Below are 21,270 nucleotides of genomic sequence, written 5' to 3' on the forward strand. Positions count from 1 at the left end.
TTGTTGAAGGCGGGCTCGCCCCAGACAGTCGTCCACCACCTTCAGATGACGGCAGACCTCTTGCACGACCTGGGGTTCTCCATCAACGTGCCGAAATCACACCTGTGTCCCTCTCAAAAGCTCCTTTTCATCGGAGCGGTTCTGGACTCGGCGCAGTTTCGGGTTTATCCTCCGGAACGGCGGGTTCGGGATATTCAGGCTTTGATTCCCATCTTTCAGCCGCTATCCCGAGTCTCGGTCAGGTTGACGCTGCGGCTGCTGGGACTGATGGCTTCCTGCATCCTTCTGGTGCATCACGCCAGGTGGCGGATGCGGGCTCTGCAGTGGGACCTGAAGTTTCAGTGGGCCCAGCATCAGGGCAACTTGTCCGACCACGTCTTGATCTCGGAGGGCACTGCGAGACAACTGCAGTGGTGGCTTACGGACCGCGATTGGGTCAGGGGCAAGTCCCTCTCCCTTCCCCAACCGGAGCACGTTGTCGTGACGGACGCGTCCCTCCAGGGCTGGGGTGGCCACTTGGGAGAGGCAGAGATCAGAGGCATCTGGTCTCCGGCGGAGTCCCGGCTCCATATCAATCTGTTGGAGCTGCGGGCGATTCGTCTGGCACTGAAGGCATTCCTCCCCTTTGTCAACGGGAGTGTAGTGCAAGTGTTCACCGACAACACCACCGCCATGTGGTACTGCAACAAACAGGGCGGAGTGGGGTCGTGGACCCTTTGCCAGGAGGCTCTGCGCCTCTGGCAATGGCTGGAACGTCAGGGCGTGACTCTGACGGTTCAACACCTGGCAGGTTCTCTGAACGCCAGGGCGGACGAACTCAGCCGTCGGTGCTCGATGGATCACGAATGGCGTCTGAACTCGGACGTGGCGCAAGGCATCTTTCTGCAATGGGGAGAACCTTGGTTAGATCTATTCGCCACAGAAGAGAACGCGCAATGTCATCAGTTCTGCGCGTTGGAGTTTCCAAGACGGCACTCGCACGGCGACGCCTTTCGGCGCGAGTGGAGTTGCGGTCTGTTATACGCCTTTCCGCCTATACCACTTCTGCCCAGAGTGCTGAAGAAGATCAGGCGCGACCGGGCCCAAGTTATCCTTGTGGCTCCGGACTGGGCTCGAAGGTACTGGTATCCCGAGCTACTCAGCATGTCAGTCGGTCCCCCGATCCGCCTGCCCCTTCAGGAGGACCTTCTGTCGCAGCAGCAGGGGACGGTCCTCCACCCGAACCTGTCCAGTCTCCACCTCCATGCTTGGAGATTGAGCGGCGGCAGTTGAGGCCATTTGACTTGCCTCCTGAAGTCTGTGATGTTATTCTGGCAGCCAGGCGTCCCTCCACTAAGTCGGTATACGCCTGTCGGTGGAACAGATTTGTGGCATGGTGCACAGCAAAGGCTGTGGACCCTCTTTCTGCCCCTCTTTCGGAGGTTCTTCTGTTTCTTCTTTCTCTTGCCCAGCAGGGCTCTGCTCTGGGCACTATCAAGGGCTACCTTTCTGCCCTTTCAGCCTTTTTGAGGCTTCCTGATCAGCCTTCTTTGTTCAAATCCCCGATTGTAACTCGATTCTTGAAAGGCATCACTCACATGTTTCCACCTGTTCCGTTTGTGATGCCTCAGTGGGATTTGAACCTGGTTCTAACTTTCCTGATGTGTGCTCCCTTTGAGCCCCTTCATTCTTGCCCTCTCCGTCTCCTGACTTTAAAGACGGCTTTCCTGGTTGCCATCACCTCTGCCAGGAGGGTGAGTGAGCTCCAGGCTCTTTCTGTCCAACCTCCTTTCCTGTCCATTCATCCTGACAAGGTGGTTCTGAGGACTAGACCTTCTTTCCTGCCCAAGGTTGTTTCGGCCTTTCACATCGGGCAGTCCATCACCCTCCCTTCCTTCTTCCCGCCTCCGCATCCTTCAAAGGATGAAGAGCGGCTCCATCGTCTGGACCCAAAACGTGCGCTTTCATTTTACATGGATCGCACACGCCAGTTCCGGGTGGATGACCAACTGTTTGTTGGCTACGTGGGTGCGAAGAAGGGACGGGCGGTTTGTAAACGAACCATCTCTCGATGGGTCGTCCTCTGCATCAAAGCGTGCTACTCTTTGGCTCGGAAGGAGCCTCCTGTTGGGCTGAGGGCCCATTCCACTCGGGCCACGGCGGCTACTACTGCCCTGGGCCGGGGAGTCCCCTTGCAGGACATTTGCCAGGCGGCTACGTGGGCCTCGCTGCACACCTTTGCGAGGCACTACTGCCTGGACAGTCAAGTCCGGAGGGATGGCTTCTTTGGCCGTTCTGTCCTCCAGGACTTTCTGGTGTAGTTTTGTATTGGTTCGCAGACCCACCACCGGGGTTGGTATTGCTGGGGTATGTATTCTAAGGTAAGGAATCTAACACTAACGTGTTTCTTTCAGATGAACAAGTTACTTACCTTCGGTAACGATATATCTGTAAGAAACATTAGTTAGTGTTAGATTCCTTACCGAACCCACCCATCCTCCCCGTTCTGCGAACTGATACCTAGGGTTAAGGTCATCCCTTTCAGGGCCCTAGTTTTTACATGGCACCAGTGTTGGTTCTCTCATGGCTCTGCGTCTCCTGGCGCGGAAAAGCTGTGTGCAAAGAACTGACGTCAGCGCGCGGAGGCGGCGTCTATATACTCCAGCGACGTCATCACGGCGCACGACGCCGACGACGGACGCGGAGCCGCAGGGGACGCCTGCAGACGACGCCTACCGACGCGCAGGGGTACTGCTACGCAAAAGTTTCCGGATCCAGACTGACGCCTGGGGATATTCTAAGGTAAGGAATCTAACACTAACTAATGTTTCTTACAGATATATCGTTACCGAAGGTAAGTAACTTGTTCATTAGTTCGTTAGTTTTCTCTCCCTCTCTTTAACAAGCACATAACCCGGTGCACTTGCGCTCTCCTTTCACCCCACACACTGGACGACTCTCCTAACCCTGGCTTTGTCTCTCCTCCTTCCGTGGCGTCGGAGGAGGGAGCTGCTTATTCAGTGGTGCTGATGAGGGCTGCCAAGGCCTTACACCTAGAGCTCCCCGTCGCGGCCGTGAGGCCTAACATCCGCACTGAGGTCTTCAAACCGCAGTCATGCCCACAGGAGCCACTGCTGCCGTTTAACGAAGCCTTGTCAGACGTTCTGTTGGGCACGTGGTCCAGGCCCGCTTCAGGTTCGCCTGTTGATCGGAACGTGGCCAGACGCCACTGTCCTTGTCCGGACGACCCCAAGTTCCTGTCCACCCATCCCACCCCCGAGAGTCTGGTGATCCAGGCCTCAACCTCCCAAACCGCATTCCCGTCGGCCCCGCCCGACCGGGAATCTAAGAGGTATGACCAGTATGGCAAGAAGGTCTTCTCGTCCCTGAGTTTGGGACTGCGGTCTTGCAACACCGCTTGCCTCTTGGGCCGCTACACCCACTCTGTGTGGGATACGGTCGCGGAACTGCTGCCAGAATGCCCCATGGAGGTGCGGGCAAAACTCGGCAAGGCTGTGGCTGAGGGCCGAGATGCAGCAAAGTATTCCATACGGTGTGGTCTTGATACGACCGACTCGCTAGGCAGAGCGATGTCCACGACGGTGGCGATTCGTCGCCACGCCTGGCTGAGATCCGCCAACTTTTCGGCTGATGTCCAGAATGCCTTGATGGACATGCCGTTCGATGGCTGTCGCCTGTTTGGTGACAAGGCGGACCACGCGCTGGAACGCTTCAAGGACTCCAGGGTCACGGCCAAGTCCTTGGGTCTCTCGACCCAGCGCCAGCAAACGGGTTCGTTTCGCTCCTTTTGTGGCCAAGGAAGGGGCGTCCCCACACGTGCTGCCAGCCACTCGCCACAACAATCTTTTCAACGCAGTGGCGGCCGTGGAAACCGCCGTGGAGGCGGTCGGGGTCAACGGCGGGGTCAGGCCACACCTCCCCCCGCAGCATCTGCCTCCAAATCCTCCTAGTCCGTGCTTTCAGGCCCATGTGACGCCAGTGGGTGGCAGGGTTCGCCATCACCACGCCCGCTGGTGCTTAATCACGTCGGACAGGTGGGTGCTGCAACTCGTCCGAAGGGGCTACTCCCTCCCCTTCGAGACACCTCCTCCAGCCATGCCACCGCAGAACCACCGTGTGTCGGAGGACCACTTGACACTTCTGCAGGAGGAAGTTACGGCCCTCTTGGCCAAGGGGGCCATCGAGCGCGTTCCTGGGCCAGAAGTAGGGCGTGGTTGCTATTCCCACTACTTTCTGGTGCCCAAGAAGGACAAAGGGGGCCTACGTCCTATCTTGGATCTACGGAACGTCAACGGCTTCCTCCGGAAGGAGAAGTTCAAGATGTTGACATTAGCTCAGGTCTTGGCTGCTCTAGACCCGCAAGACTGGATGGTAGCGTTGGGCTTGCAGGATGCGTATTTTCACATCCCCGTCCTGCCGGCCCATCAGCGTTACCTGCGGTTCACGGTAGGCCAGGAGCACTTTCAGTTTATCGTGCTCCCCTTCGGCCTTACCAGCGCCCCACGGGTGTTCACAAAGGTGATGGCGGTGGTCGCAGCCCATCTGCGCAGGTTAGGGGTTTCAGTCTTTCCCTACCTAGACGGCTGGTTGTTGAAGGCGAGCTCGCCCCAGACAGTTGTCCACCACCTTCAGATGACGGCAGACCTCTTGCACGGCCTGGGGTTCTCCATCAATGTGCCGAAATCACACCTGTGTCCCTCTCAAAAGCTCCTTTTCATCGGAGCGGTTCTGGACTCGGCGCAGTTTCGGGTTTATCCTCCGGAACGGCGGGTCCGGGATATACAGGCTTTGATTCCCATCTTTCAGCCGCTATCCCGGGTTTCGGTCAGGTTGACGCTGCGGCTGCTGGGGCTGATGGCTTCCTGCATCCTTCTGGTGCATCACGCTCGGTGGCGGATGCGGGCTCTGCAGTGGGACCTGAAGTTTCAGTGGGCCCAGCATCAGGGCAACTTGTCCGACCACGTCTTGATCTCGGAGGGCACTGCGAGACAACTGCAGTGGTGGCTTACGGACCGCGATTGGGTCAGAGGCAGATCCCTCTCCCTTCCCCAACCGGAGCACGTTGTCGTGACGGACGCGTCCCTCCAGGGCTGGGGTGGCCACTTGGGAGAGGCAGAGATCAGAGGCATCTGGTCTCCGGCGGAGTCCCGGCTCCATATCAACCTGTTGGAGCTACGGGCGATTCGTCTAGCACTGAAGGCATTCCTCCCCTTTGTCAACGGGAGTGTAGTGCAGGTGTTCACAGACAACACCACCGCCATGTGGTACTACAACAAACAGGGCGGGGTGGGGTCGTGGACCCTTTGCCAGGAGGCTCTGCGCCTCTGGCAATGGCTGTAACGTCAGGGCGTGACTCTGACGGTTCAACACCTGGCAGAACGCCAGGGCGGACGAACTCAGCCGTCGGTGCTCGATGGATCACGAATGGCGTCTGAACTCGGACGTGGCGCAAGGCCTCTTTCAGCAATGGGGAGAGCCTTGGTTAGATCTATTCGCCACAGAAGAGAACGTGCAATGTCATCAGTTCTGCGCTTTGGAGTTTCCAAGACGGCACTCGCACGGCGACGCCTTTCGGCGCGAGTGGAGTTGCGGTCTGTTATACGCCTTTCCGCCTATACCACTTCTGCCCAGAGTGCTGAAGAAGATCAGGCGCGACCGGGCTCAAGTTATCCTTGTGGCTCCGGACTGGGCTCGAAGGTACTGATATCCTGAGCTACTCAGCATGTCAGTCGGTCCCCCAATCCGCCTGCCCCTTCAGGAGGACCTTCTGTCGCAGCAGCAGGGGACGGTCCTCCACCCGAACCTGTCCAGTCTCCACCTCCATGCTTGGTGATTGAGCGGCGGCAGTTGAGGCCATTTGACTTGCCTCCTGAAGTCTGTGATGTAATTCTGGCAGCCAGGCGTCCCTCCACAAAGTCGGTATACGCCTGTCGGTGGAACAGATTTGTGGCATGGTGCACAGCAAAGGCTGTGGACCCTCTTTCTGCCCCTCTTTCCGAGGTTCTTCTGTTTCTTCTCTCTCTTGCCCAGCAGGGCTCTGCTCTGGGCACTATCAAGGGCTACCTTTCGGCCCTTTCGGCCTTTCTAAGGCTTCCTGATCAGCCTTCTTTGTTCAAGTCCCCAATTGTAACGAGATTCTTGAAGGGCATCACACACATGTATCCACCTGTTCCGTTTGTGATGCCTCAGTGGGACTTGAACCTGGTTCTAACCTTTTTGATGTGTGCTCCCTTTGAGCCCCTTCATTCTTGTCCTCTCCGTCTCCTGACTTTAAAGACGGCTTTCCTGGTTGCCATCACCTCTGCCAGGAGAGTGAGTGAGCTCCAGGCTCTTTCTGTCCAACCTCCTTTCCTGTCCATTCATCCTGACAAGGTGGTTCTGAGGACTAGACCTTCTTTCCTGCCCAAAGTAGTTTCTGCTTTTCACATCGGGCAGTCCATCACCCTCCCCTCCTTCTTCCCGCCTCCGCATCCTTCAAAGGATCCATCGTCTGGACCCAAAACGTGCGCTTTCATTTTATATGGATCGCACACGCCAGTTCCGGGTGGATGACCAACTGTTTGTTGGCTACGTGGGTGCGAAGAAGGGACGGGCGGTACATAAACGGACCATCTCTCGGTGGGTCGTTCTGTGCATCAAAGCGTGCTACTCTTTGGCTCGGAAGGAGCCTCCTGTTGGGCTGAGGGCCCATTCCACTCGGGCCGCGGCGGCTACTACTGCCCTGGGCTGGGGAGTCCCCTTGCAGGACATTTGCCAGGCGGCTACGTGGGCCTCGCTGCACACCTTTCCGAGGCACTACTGCCTGGACAGTCAAGTCCGGAGGGATGGCTTCTTTGGCCGTTCTGTCCTCCAGGACTTTCTGGTGTAGGAATGTATTGGTTCGCAGACCCACCACCGGGGTTGGTATTGCTGGGGTATCTATTCTACGGTAAGGAATCTAACACTAACGTGTTTCTTTCAGATGAACAAGTGACTTACCTTCGGTAACGATATATCTGTAAGAAACATTAGTTAGTGTTAGATTCCTTACCGAACCCGCCCATCCTCCCCGTTCTGCGAACTGATACCTAGGGTTAAGGACAACCCTTTCAGGGCCCTAGTTTCAATTGGCACCAGTGTTAGTTCTCACATGGCTCTGCGTGTTCAGGCGCGGAAAAGCTGTGTACAAAGAACTGACGTCAGCGCGCGGAGGCGGCGTCTATATACTCATGCGACGTCATCACGGCGCACGACGCCGACGACGGACGCGGAGCCGCAGGGGACGCCTGCAGACGACGCCTACCGACGCGCAGGGGTACTGCTATGCAAAAGTTTCCGGATCCAGACTGACGCCTGGGGATATTCTAAGGTAAGGAATCTAACACTAACTAATGTTTCTTACAGATATATCGTTACCGAAGCTAAGTAACTTGTTCTTCCAACACAAACACGAACACTGAATGTAAAGCTTGAAAACCATCCGCTATTCTTTAGAGAGTCATAAACCTCCGTATACTCCGCCCAACTGTCAATATAAACCAGAATTGTATTCCATAGGCAGGCAGGGGCACAGAATGAATGGTAAAGCAAGAAAATGTCCACTTTCTAAAAGTAGCATTTGCAAACAATCAATTTAGGACCCAACTTCACTAAAAGACATATTTTAAAAATGTGATTCAGGGACCCCAAACTCCAAATCTCTATCTCTTTCTGGAAGTTATACTTGTGAGCGGTTACAAGGAAGCTCCAATGATAACCAATGGGAGAGATAGTCCTTGCAATAGTGAAAAATTAGTTTTTTACTATCAGGGCATGAAAAGCACACCAGTACATGGTCTACCTTTTAAATGCAGTGCACTTTGCCCATGGGGCTATCTTAGGCCTACCTTAAGGGTGCCTTTCATGTAATAAAAGAGAAGGTTTGGGCCTGGCAAGTAGATGCAGTTGCCAGAGACATGGTGGCTGGGCTACTCATGTGGGTGGCACAATCAGTGCTGTAGGCCCACTACTAGTATTTTATTCCATGGCCTGGGCACACACAGTGCCCTTTACTAGGAACTTACCAGTACATCAGATATGCCAATCATGGATAACAACTCATAATGACAGTTGACGCCAGTAATCGGAGCTTTCATAGATTCACATGCCTGAATCATTCCCAGTCGTCGAGACGGGAGTCCAGACCATCAGGCAAAGGATTGCAAGGTATGTCGTACCTTTTCCAATAAAACTTTGAGGGACTGTGAAGGAAGGCTTCTACTCTGGCTTCAAAAGGTCAAAGCTAGGAAGGAGATCTTATCCAGTGACAGTGAGGAGGAGTCCTCTTCCAGGAGATCTCAGAAAAGGAGCAGATCTACTCAGGCTCGTACATCAGGGGAAAGACCTGAGAAGGCCCTTAAAAAGACCACACTAGGGTCTACAGGGCGCAGTCCCACAAAATCTCCTTCAGGCAAGGAGAAGGAGAAGAAGGGTCATGCTTCGGGGGTTGAACATACCAAGAAAACGACTTCAGAGCCTTCAAAATCTCCCCCGACGGGAGCGTCGACGAAGAAAATAACGTCGTAGACGAAAAAACCTGAGGTAAGAGCTTTAGCACCGTTGACAGTACCACCGTCGACGACAGTGTCGACACCGTGGTCGACGACGGCGTCTACGACTACAACCACGTCGGTGATAGCGTTGACGATGATGATATCGTCGATGGTTTCAATGGCGATCTCGTCTACGGGCTCGACGCCGATCTCGTCGACGGGCTCGACGACGAGGGAGAAAACCCCAGAAAAGAGGTTGTTGGCCTGGAAAAGGACAATTACACCAGAACTTACTTCTTCAAGTAAGTTGTCGCCTCTGGTTCCATCTCACCTTCTGGAGGAAGAAGATTTGGAAGGGGACGAAGATAATGGGGGTCCTTTTGGTTATGCTGGTAGCCCGTCTCAGTTGCAGGTGAAGTACCAAGAGGAGGATTCAGATGGATATGCATGTCAAGAGCGTCCCCTGCAACAATACCACCAGGAGCATCAGGAAGAGATGACGAGTGTGCCATCTTCTTTGTTAAAAGTTCATGTTAGAGGATTATAGGAGGAGATATCCTGTACCTCAAGCCTCAAAGGAAGTTCCTGAGGCTACGCCTCAACCAGGTTCTGTACCAAGTACACCAGTACGTAGGCGGGAAATCTTACCGGAACCCCTTCCACGATCTCCACCAGGGAGGTCTGGTCAAGATCCAGGTACCACAGATGATGACCAGGAAGAAGGAGAGATCACAGACCCTAGCAGAGAGTGGGACGACTATCTCATTCCGTCACCTTCGTCTCCTTCTCCGTAGCCTGTTGATTCTCCACCGGAGGACATCAGTGGTTTTGATAACCTAATGGAGAGAGACACTAAGAGATTCGCACTTACCATGGCAGAGGATAAGGCTGAGTAACCCTATCGTAGGACAGTTCGATCTTACAGATTGTAAGTCATCTTTGGGAGGAAGGCCTGAAGGTCATGGAAGCACCAGCTACAGTAACTCAGGTGCTCGCCAGACTGGACAAAAAATATAAGGCGCCTTCAGATGCTCAAGCTTGTATTTTAGGTCATTCTAAGTCGGACTCAGTTAGTACCCAAGCAGCTATGCAAAAATCAAGAAATCCGTCAGCTACTATTACGGCACCTCCAGATAGAGAGGTTAGAAGGCTGGACAACGTGGGGAAGAGATTTTCCTCTATGTCGGCCCTGTTAGTGAGAGCTGCTAATGCTCTGGCCATTCTAGGGAGGTACGATAGGAAAATGTGGTGCGACCTTTCGCCTGCCAGAGACAGAGAGACAAGAAGCCAGAAAAATTCTGCAAGAGGGGGAGAGGACTTTGGCCGAAGTCATAGATTGCCCTATGGACATAGCGACCACAGCATTCAGATCTCTGGGAAGAGCTGCGGTATTGCGCAGACAAGGATGGTTGAGGGCAACAGCATTTAGACGGAGGTATAGAATAACATCTTGGACCTTCCTTTCAATGGTGAAGATCTATTTGGCAAGCATATAGATGATGCACTGCATAGTATCAAAAAAGATACGGATACAGCTAAGTCATTGGAAACTCTACAACACAGGAAAGTTCCTTTTTGAGGCTCTAAAGGTAGAGGTCAATCATCTTACAGGGGAGGATACCAAACAGGGTCGATATTCCTCTTACCTTATCTCAGCCCTACCAGCAGCATTATGCACAGCGCCAGTCAGGAGGTTACACAAAATCAACTCCGAGAGGTAAAGGAGGTCAACAGGGAAAAGACTACACCCAACGACAATGAAAACCTTCTAATTCCGGCTACACCGATTTCTCTGAGATCACATGTTCCCCTGGGTGGAAAGATTGCTCATTATTTTCAAAATTGGCAAAAGATAACTACGGACCAATGGATCCTCAACATTATTCAATTAGACCACACTCTAGCATTTCTACAGAAACCCCCTCGTACACCACTGATACATCAGAAGGTCAAGCATTTACATAAAATGCGAGAGGAGATTCGGGCAATGCTCCGAAAGGGAGGTATAGAACGGGTACAGAACTCCCAGAGAGGAAGGGGGTTTTACTCCTCCTTTTTTCTCGTCAAGAAAAACATCCTTCAATTGCGTCCTATTCTAGACCTCACTTCCCTAAACACCTATCTCAAGAAGCAATCTTTCAGGATGGGTTCTCTACAAGACATCCTTCTACTATTAAATCCAGGAGACCATATGACCACACTAGACCTACAGGATGCGTACTTTCATATCCCCATTCATCCTTCACACAGGCAGTACCTTCGGTTCATGGTAGCTGGAGAACATTACCAATTCAAGGTACTGACTTTCGGCCTGAAATCAGCCCCAATAATTTTTGCAAAATGCCTGGCTCCAGTGGCTGCGGTTCTAAGGAGACAGAAACACCAAGTATTCCTTACCTCGACGACTTGCTTGTCAAGGCACCATCAGCAGCATTAGCCCGAGCATCAACAGAGGCTTGCGTGGAGTTGTTTGCCAGTCTAGGTCTGACTCTACACGAAGAGAAATCGTTCCTTCAACCAACGACAAACATCACCTTTATGAGCGCAATACTGGATACAAAGAGAAACAAGGCGTTCCCCCCCAAAGAAAGACAGCGGAAAAATATAAATCTCTTCCAAGACTTCACAAAAAGAAAGTGTCTTTCAGTACGCAAGTACAAGTCATTACTGGGAACAATGTCATCTTGCATTCCCCTCGTACCTTACTGCAGGTTAAGAATGCGTCTGTTGCAAAGCAACTAGATCTGCAATGGCGTCAAGCGGGGGATCCTACGAAGATGTTGTCCAAGTCACGCCGGTCATGGTTCAAGCAGCAACATGGTAGACCAGAAAATGGAATATCTTGCAGGGTCTTTCATTCCTTACAAGGCCAGCCCCATTGATAGTGACAACAGATGTGTCCCTAGAAGGATGGGGAGCGTTCCTTCAAGTCAGCGGTCGCTGGAAGTTGCACGAGCAACAACTGCACATAAACTTACTGGAACTCAGAGTAGTCCGCTTTGCATTGCTGTCTTTCGTGCCAAGGATAAGAGGGTCATCTGTGTTGATAAGAATGGACAACACAACTGCAATACACTACTTAAACAAGCAGGGAGGAATAAGATCATTCTCCCTCTCTCAGGAAGGCCAGGACATCTGGGAATTGGCACTACGACACAGGATTTCCATAACAGCAGAACATCTCCCAGGGGATCAGAACATCAAGGCGGATACTATCAGCAAGCTCAAGTCTTCCTGCCACGAATGGGAGTTGGACCAAGGGGTCCTGAACAGCATTTTTCAAAGATGAGGAGAACTAACAGTAGACCTCTTTGGAAGAGTTGAGAACAGGAAATGCCAGTTCTTCACAAGCTGGCTTCCCCAGCGGGGATCTTGGGAGAATGCATTTTCGATGGCATTGTCAGGCGTCTTTGCCTACGCCTTTCCTCCAATTCCCCTTCTGCCGCGAGTGCTTGTGAAGGTCAAGAAAGAACCGTGCAGACTAAACCTGATAGCCTCATGGTGGTCCAGACCACACTGGTTCACGGAGCTTTTGCTGCTATCAGAAGTCCATCCGATTCGCCTCCAACCAGTACCATCGCTTCTGACAAGGTCCCAGGGACAAGTGCTCCATCCGGGCCCGAAATCCTTGCTCTTAGCGGCCTATCTTCTGAGCACTGTGAATTCCAGCATCTAAACATCTCAGAAGGATGTAAAGACATCCTCTCAAAAGCCAGGGTGGCTAGTACAAAAAAAACCTACAGAATGAATTGGAAAAGATTTTGTCTCTGGCGTCAAGTAACATTCAACCTTTGAATTCGGCACCTCATGAGATTATTCCATACATTTTGCTTTTGGCTAAGTCGGGTTTGGCTCACGCATCTATAAAAGTGCATTTAGCTGCAATATCACGCTACAGAAGAACTGCCTCGGGACCATCCTTATGGTCTGCAAGAATTCTTAAACAATTCATGAAGGGATTGTTCAGAGTTTTTTCTCCAATGAAGCCTCCTCCACCTCTTAGGCGTTTGAACATTAGTCCTTTCACAATTAATGAAGCAGCCCTTCGAACCTATACACAGGGCAGATCTCATATTCCTATCGTCGAAGGTGGCGCTTCTCATCGCTCTAACTTCAGCCAGAAGAGATGGGGAATTACAGGCTCCCACAATTCAAGACCTGTTTCTGCAATTTAAAGAGGATAAGATGATTCTCAAAACTAATCCGAAATGTATCCCAAAATACCAACTGACTTTCACTTAAATGAGCCATTAGTTCTAAAACGTTTCTTTCCACAACCAACAGCAGCGGAAACAGTTCTACATACGCTGGACGTCCAGCGATGTCTCAAATTCTATTTGCAAGAGACTAAACACTTTTGCAAGTCTTCACAGCTTTTGTCGCTTTCAGCGCACCAAGGAAGGGTTTCCCTTTATCGAAACGTGGGACTGCCAAATGGATTTCCAGTGCTATAGTATATTGTTACCAAGCTGCTGGAAAACCTTTGAGCGCATTAGTTCGTGCTCATTCAGCGGGAGCAGTGTCCACCTCCACTGCGTTATTTGCAGGAGTGCCGATCCAGGATATCTACAGGGCGGCGACCTGGAGTTCTACGCACACCTTCACCAGGCACTACTGTTTAGAAGCAGCCGCACAGACAGATGTGGCGGTGGGAGAAGCGGTGCTGAGAAACATTATCCAGTAACGGTGAGCCCTCTTTGCATCCCTCCGTCCTTTTATCTTAGTTACAAATTCCCATTTTTTAAAATTGTTATGTTTAGTTATGCTGATTGCAATATTGATATGCAGAATTCTAAAATAACTATGTACAGGATGATGCTGTATTAAGTGTTAAGTGACAATGAATAAAAAAATGTGCTTTATGCTACTGCTCGCTATTCTGATTTAGGCAAGGAAAATCTATGAAAGCTCCAATACTGGAGTAAGAAAACAAGTTACTTACCTGTAACTGTAGTTCTCCAGTATTGGAAGCGTTCATAGATTCACATGTGACCCACCCTCCTCCCCTGAGAGGCTCACCTTGGATTTAGCACAGAGTGTTTTTATGCGCAAGTGCGTGAAAATCTTAGGAGCAAAAGGTTCTCTCAGGAGGGTTCTAGAGGGTGAGGAGCTCTAATTGGTTCAGAGAAAAGTTTGGTCTCGTTTACATAACAAGGGTTATGGGTTGCAAAACGGAAATGGGCATGGCCTCTTTTCAGTTTGCTACACTACTGGGCATTTCTTTTTTAAGTACCGGAAACTCCCGTCTCGACAACGGGGAATGATTCAGGCATGTGAATCTATGAAAGCTTCCAATACTGGAGAACTACAGTTACAGGTAGGTAACTTGTTTTCTTACAGGAGCGCATGCACTTTAGCACTGGTCAGCAGTGGTAAAGTTCCCAGAGTTCTAAAACCAGCAAAATCCGGTCAGAAAAAGTAGGAGGAAGATGGCAAAAAAGTTTATGGATAACCCTGCAAAAAGGGCGAGGTCCAACAAGACATGATGTATGTAAATAATGTTTGTATTCAACACACATAATAATCAACTTAATGAATGTTATGTATTTCTGGTCATAACTCACATTTGAAATTATTATTACTAGTATCTGACAGAGATTTCTAGCTCTAGCTAGATTTCTAGCTGCATATACCTTACCTTTGAATATCGTCAGCTGGATCCGGAAACTTTTGCTGAGCAATACCTCTTGCACGCGATGTCGGGTGACTCCATTTGTGCTTTATGTTATCAGCGTTGTTAGCGTCAGTTATGATGTTGCAATGCCTATATAGGTGCCACACACGCGCGCAGGCGTCAGTTCTTTTCTTTCCGCGCCAGTTAAGAGCTGATCCAGGAAGAGCAACCCCTCTGCAGGCTTTTTCTAATCCTTTGTCAATGTTTAGGATTTGTTCCGACTTTCGTTAGACCTACAGGATGCGTATTTTCACATTTCCATCCTCCCGGACCACAGGCATTACTTGTGATTCCAGGTAGGCCGCAAGCACTTTCAGTTTACCGTGCTCCCCTACGGCCTTACCAGTGCCCATCGGGTGTTCATCAAGGTGATGGCTGTGGTCGCAGTTCATCTGCGCAGGTTAGGGATATCAGTCTTCCCCTAACTGGACAACTGGCTGTTGATGGTGTCCTTGCCCCAGGCAGTCATCGCCCACCTTCAGACTACGGCAAACCTCCTGCATTTGTTGGGGTTCTCTATAAACGTGCTGAAGTCACACATGACTCCTTCTCAGACGCTCCCTTTCACAGGAGCAGTTCTAGACACTGCAGTTTTCGGGCCTATCATCCCGAGCAACAAGTCCAGTATATTCAGGCTAGGATTCCGATATTTCAGCATCTATCTTGGATTTCGGTGAGAGTGACTCTGAGGCTGTTGGGCCTCATGGCCTTCTGCATCCTGTTGGTAAGGCATGCCAGGTGGCGTATGCAGGCTCTGCAGTGGCACTTGAAGTTCCAATGATACCGCATTGGGGAAATCTCACTGACGTTCAGAGCTCAGAAGGAACTGCAAAAGGTCTTGCAATGGTGGTTAACAACTGCGATTGGGTCAACGGCAGACCCCTCCCCCTTCCCCAACCACATCTCACAGTCGTGACAGAAGCATCACTTCTGGGATGGGTTGGCCACCTGCAAGAGGTAGAGATCAGGGGACACTGGTATCTGGCAGAGACAGGGCTCCATGTAAATTTGTATGAGCTCTGAGCGATTAGGTTGGTATTGAAAGTATTTCTTCCCTCTGTCAAGGTGAGCTAGTGCAGATGTTCACGGACAACACCACCACCATGTGGTCCTGCAACAAACAGGGTGGGATAGGGTTGTGGACCCTTTGTCTAGAGGCTCTTCTTCTCTGGACATGGCTGGAACAGCAGGGCATAATCCTAATGTTTGAACACCTGGCAGGTTCTTTAAACGCCTGGGCGGACAAACTCAGCCGTCGATGCCTAGGGGATCACAAATGGCGTCTCTAGTCGGAGGTGGTGCAAGGTCTCTTTCAGCAGTGGGGAGAACCTTGGTTAGATTTATTCGCCTTCAAAGAGAACGTGCATTGTCAGTGGTACTGTGGACTGAAGTTTCCAAGGCGGCTATCGCTTGGCGATGCTTTTCGTTGTGAGTGGAACTCAGGCCTGTTGTACACCTTTCAGTTGGTACCACTCCCAGGGTTCTGAAGAAGATCAGGAGCCAATGGGCCCAAGTCATTCTTGTGGCTCCAGACTGGGCAAGGAAAGTCTGGTATCCAGAGCTTCTGAGAATGAGTATCGATCCTTTGATCAGGCTGCCCCTTTGGGAGAACCTTCTGTCGCAGCAGCAAGGGAGGGTCCTCCACCCGAACCTGTCAGCTCTGCGCCTCCATGCGTGGAGATTGAACAGCGACAGCTGATAGCTTTTGATCTTCTTCCCGAAGTCTGGAATGTTATTCTGGCGGCCCTTCACCGTTGGCAGATATTCAGATGATACTGTACAGAAAGGTCCATTGACCCTCTTTCTGATTCTCTTTCCACTGTCCTTTTATTTATTCTAACCCTTGCCCAGCAGGGCTATGCTTTGGGAACTGTTAAGGGTTACCTTTTTCCTATGCCTGCTTTTTTGCGGTTGCCAGACCAGCCCTCTCTCTTCAAGTCTTCTATTGGAAATAGATTTCTAAAAGGACTGACTCACTTGTTTCCATCCACGCCCTTTGTTATATCACAGTGGGACCTTAATTTGGTCTCTACCTATCTGATGTGTTCTCCCTTTGAGCCTTTGTACAATTGTCCCCTCAGACTGTTGACCATCAAAACAGCATTCTTAGTAGTGAATACATCTGCCCGGAGGGTGAGTGAGTTACAGGTGTTATCTTGCTTGCCTCCTTATCTTATGTCCTTTCCGGGCAAGGTGGTGCTTTGCACCATGGCATCCTTTTTGCCGAAGGTTGTGACCCCATTCCATCTGGGTCAACCTATCACTTTGCCCATCTTCTTTGCTCCCCGCATCCTTCTAAGGAAGAGGAGCGTCTCCACCGGCTGGACCTAAAAAGACCGTTGTCATTCTACCTGGACTTCACAAAAGAGTTCCAGATGGATGACCAACTCTTTGTGGGGTACGTGGGAGCAAATAAGGCAAGGGCAGTGCAGAAGAGGATCATCTCTCGCTGGGTCGTGCTCTGCAACAAGATCGGCTATGCCTTGGCAAAAAAGCAGCCTCCTGGTGTATTATGGGTCCATTCCACCTGGGGAAAAGCTACGGCCTTGGCTCGGGGTGTCCCATTCCAAGACATCTGCCAGGCAGCAATGTGGGCCTCATTGCACATGTTAGGAAAACACTACTGCCTGGATGGTCAGGTCAGAAGAGACATGCATTTTGTCCGTTCAGTCTTGTTGGAATTTTTGGTTTAGAAAACAAGTCCGCAACCCACCGCTGGAATTGGATGGCTCGGGTATCTGATTCAAATATAAGAAATCTGCAGCTAGAAGTCTCTATCAGGTGAACAATTTACTTACCTTCGGTAATGCATTATCTGGTAGAAACTCTTATCTAGCTGCAGATTCCTTACAGCCCTACCCATGCCTCCTCGCTTTGTGGACTGATATGGTAGGACTAGGTGTTTTTCTCCCTTTCAGGGCCCTAGTTTTGCACACGACTATGTCTGTTACATCGTGGCTCTGCGCTTCTGGCGTGGAAAAAACGTAAAGTGCTGCGATCCACACGCCTGGGTGGTGACTATATTGGCACCTCAAAATCATAACCAACGCTAGCAATGCCGACGATGTCACGCGGAGCCGATTGGAACCACCTGACGTCGCGTACAAGAGGTATTGCTCAGCAAAACTTTCCGGATCCATTGTGACGCCTGGGAAATTGTAAGGTAAGGAATCTGCAGCTAGATAGAGTCTTTAACAGATAATGTGTTAGCTCAGGTAAATAACTTGTTCATGTGAGAAGTTGGCCCGATATGCAACGTTCGCTATTCTAGCGACCGCTATGTATCGTTCCAACGACCCTTATGGTGTTTGGTTGTAAGTCAACCTATAGACCAGCTATCCTAGTAGCGTGGATACGAGCAGTCTAAGGCTAAAGACTCGAGAGGGCGCGTTAAGCCAGCTGTTTACCACACATGTACCCCTTGAACACCCAGTGAAAGGACACCACACAAGTGTTATGAAAATAAACAGTATATTTATTAAGAATCACAACAGCCCTGTACTCTTTATGAGGACAGGGTACTAAGCACAAACCAAATCTCTTTAGCAAATACTTCAAGTGCACAGTTTAAAGACAAGTGTCCGAGGACACGGAAAGGTTAAGGCAAGTCGGAAGCGAGGGACTCTGGACCCTAGAGTAAGGAGGCTATGCAGGCACCGAAATGCCGAGTTACCTAGCCACGAGGGCTGCGGCTGCAAGTCTTACAGGCGTCGGGGTCTTCGCTGACGAGCCAGGAGCCGGAAGAAAAGGAGTTGCTGGCCGGCGACCAGTGGTGTATAGTTCGTAGAGATTGATGAAAACCTGAAAGCAGAGGGGACCAAGTTCGTACTACTAGCCAGTAGTCAGAGGGTACCAGGAAGGCACCGGTTGGCCGTCACCTCGACCAGGTGAGTGGGCGACGCTAGGCTCTGCAGTCTCACGGACCAGGAGGCGTTGTCGGCGACCACGGTGGAGGTGCGAGCTGTCCCACGACGGATGTCGCTGTCGGCGTCTTGAGTGGACCAGGAGGGTCCGGGGTGCTTCTCGGAAAGACGGAAGCAAGGGCCAGTCTGGAGCAACCAGACCGGCAGTGTTGATTCTCGGATGTCGTCACAGAAGGACACGAGCCCGCGGCTAGTGACCAGACAACGTGCTGAGCAGCGAGCAGAAGGGCCCCACGCAGATCGTGGAGATGCTGGGAGACTGCACTTCGGTGCTGGAGCGGCTCAGGGTCGGGGCTTCTCGGACCCCAGAGCACTCACCAGAGAGTTACCTCGTTGGTCGTGCTGGTTTTAAGAGCGTGCAGGTTCTGATGATGGCCGGTCCCTCGAGGTCTCGTCGCACCCACAGATCACAGCTGAGCTGATGACGTGGGTAGAGGTCAGAGGTGCCAGGGAAGCCGGTTCTCGTCGAGCTGGGCCGTCGGATTCCTTGAGGAAGGACTTACAGCAAACCGCAGAGTTCTTAGATGGTGCCCGCTGATGCAGGGTGACTACTCCTTAGCCACAAGGGAGAAATCTTGAGAAGAGTTGAAGTCCTTTCGTAGAAAGTATTCTTGATTCAAAGATGATCTAATTTGGAAGGGTCCCCGCTCCGGCCTTTATCCTAAAGAAAGGGGTGGGTACATGACTAGGTCCTGCCCTAAGGGTGGGACCAGGAAGGGGGGTAGCTACACCCCTCTCCCCTGCCGGACTTTCCCCAGGCCAGGGCTGTCGCCCCTGGAACTGGTTCTAACCGGCAGATGCGTAGTGAGCACCGGGGTGCCACTCCGCAGTCACCTTCTCGCAAAAGCCCTACCTACCCAGAATACACAAACCCTGTCTGGGACGGTGCGAACACCGCCCTCGACAGGAAACCCTTTGTCCAAGTGCTCCTCGCTGGAAGGACTCCCAGCAGCAGGAGGTCAGACTTGTGTCTGTGGTGGCAGCATCCATTTTGTGGAGCTGAGGCTTTCGTCAACTTTAACCGGGGTTCACAGTTACGTACATGTCGTGTCCCTCTAGAAGGGCGGAATGCTAACCTCATCGCCAGAGTTGGTGAGAGGGCAGCATCCCGATTCGTATGACACCTTACTCGACATGTCTTGATAACGCGACACCGAAGTTACCGATGTGGTACGCGTTATCATGGAACAGCCATTGGGTCTTGATTCCGCAAGCTGCAACCGGGCTCGGCTCGGGCCAGAGCTTAGTTCACACGAGCCCATGCACTCTGCCTTCAGGATTGTCAAGGCCTGCCATAGGAGTGACTGATAGGAACTCGGGTGTCCATTGGAGGGTTAGATATAGGGCTACTATATCTACAGCAAAGGGTGATTACACGACTTTGCCCCAGCTGTCATGCAGCCAGTTGTGTCAAATTTAGGAGGCCAGCCAGGGGTGGCATAATACATGCTGCAGCCCCTGGCGGCCCTGGGTACACCTGCGCCCTGGATTACAGGGTCTGATAAGGTGGCCCAGTACCAATTGGTATATGCACCTAGGGTACATCTTCGTAATTTAGAAAGAGAACAGCCAGGCTGTGGGTCTGATTGGCAGGCCCACAGCCAGAGAAAGTCGTAAACCAGTGAAACAAAAGCAAAAAATCTGGGTGATCATGGGATTGCAGACCCTACTCTCCTACATGACCCCCCCCCAAACGTCGGAACAACTAACTAACCTTGACCAGGTAAGTCTTCTTGTTCTAAGTGGAAATATCTGGAGAGCCCATCGGCATTGCCATGATCAGTACCAGGTCTATGTTCCACTGTGAAGTCCATCCCCTGTAGGGAAATGGACCACCTAAGCAGTTTGGGGTTTTCACCCTTCATCTGATTTAGCCACAAGAGGGGCTTATGGTCGGTCTGAATCTTGAAGTGAGTGCCAAACAAGTATGGCCTCAGCTTCTTCAGGGCCCAAACCACAGCAAAGGCCTCCCTCTCAATAGCTGACCAATTTTTCTCTCTAGGGGTCAGCCGTCTACTTATAAAAGCAATGGGCTGGTCTTGACCATCAAAATTCAGTTGAGAAAGAACAGCTCCCACACCCAACTCAGAAGCATCTGTTTGGACAATGAATGGTTTGGAGTAGTCCGGACTCTTGAGGATAAGCGCCGTGCACATGGCCTGCTTTAGGTCATCGAATGCTTTTTGACAGCTCGCTGTCCACTGAACCTTTTTTGGCATTTTCTTACTTGTCAGTTCATTTAATGGTGTCACGATGGACCCATAGTTCCTGACAAACTTCCTGTAGTATCCAGTCAGGCCCAAGAAAGCTCGAACCTGAGTCTGGGTGGTTGGAGGAGCCCAGTCCCTGATTGACTGTATCTTGCTCTCCAGTGGCTGAACCTGACCTCCACCGACAAGGTGGCCCAGGTATACAACCTGTGTCTGCCCTATCTGGCACTTGGTGGCCTTGATAGTGAGACCTGCTGCTTGCAGTGCCTCTAACGTCTTCCGCAGGTGGACCAGGTGATCCTCCCAGGTGGAGCTAAAGACAGCAATATCGTCAAGATATGCCGCACAGAAGTCATCCAGCCCAGTAAGGACATGATTCACCAACCGTTGGAAGGTGGCAGGTGCATTTTTCAGACCAAAGGGCATCACCACGAACTGATAATGCCCACCAGGGGTTGAAAATGCTGTCTTAGGCTTGGCGTCCTCAGCTAACCTGATTTGCCAATACCCAGCTGTCAGGTCAAACGTACTTAAGTAGTTGGCCGAAGCCAGCCTATCAATAAGCTCGTCTGCCCTTGGTATTGGGTGGGCGTCAGTCTTAGTGACTGCATTGAGACCCCTGTAGTCTACGCAGAACCTCATCTCTCTCTTACCACCCTGGGTGTGAGGTTTCGGCACTAGAACTACGGGACTAGCCCAAGGGCTATCCGAGGGTTCAATGACTCCCAGCTCCAACATTTTCTGCACTTCACTTTTGATGCAGTCTCTGACGTGATCAGGCTGCCTGTAGATTTTACTCTTTACGGGCAGGCTGTCACCAGTGTCGACCTCATGGGTGCACCAATCGGTCTGACTGGGTGTCAGAGAAAACAGATGTCGGAACGACTGAAGAACCTGTTTACAGTCGCTCTGTTGATGGTCGGAGAGGCTGCCGCAAAAGACAACACCATCTA

The 21,270-nt window shown here is 51.4% G+C and overlaps 1 protein-coding gene across 1 annotated transcript in view; it reads left to right on the plus strand.

Moving 5' to 3' along the window:
* TSPOAP1 (TSPO associated protein 1) overlaps positions 1-21,270 on the plus strand; it is a 2,768,302-nt gene that overhangs the window by 2,128,812 nt on the left and 618,220 nt on the right. The gene's annotated exons all lie outside the window — the stretch shown is intronic.

Source organism: Lissotriton vulgaris, chromosome 2_1 (assembly GCF_964263255.1).
Source record: "Lissotriton vulgaris chromosome 2_1, aLisVul1.2, whole genome shotgun sequence".
Lineage (NCBI taxonomy): Eukaryota > Metazoa > Chordata > Amphibia > Caudata > Salamandridae > Lissotriton > Lissotriton vulgaris.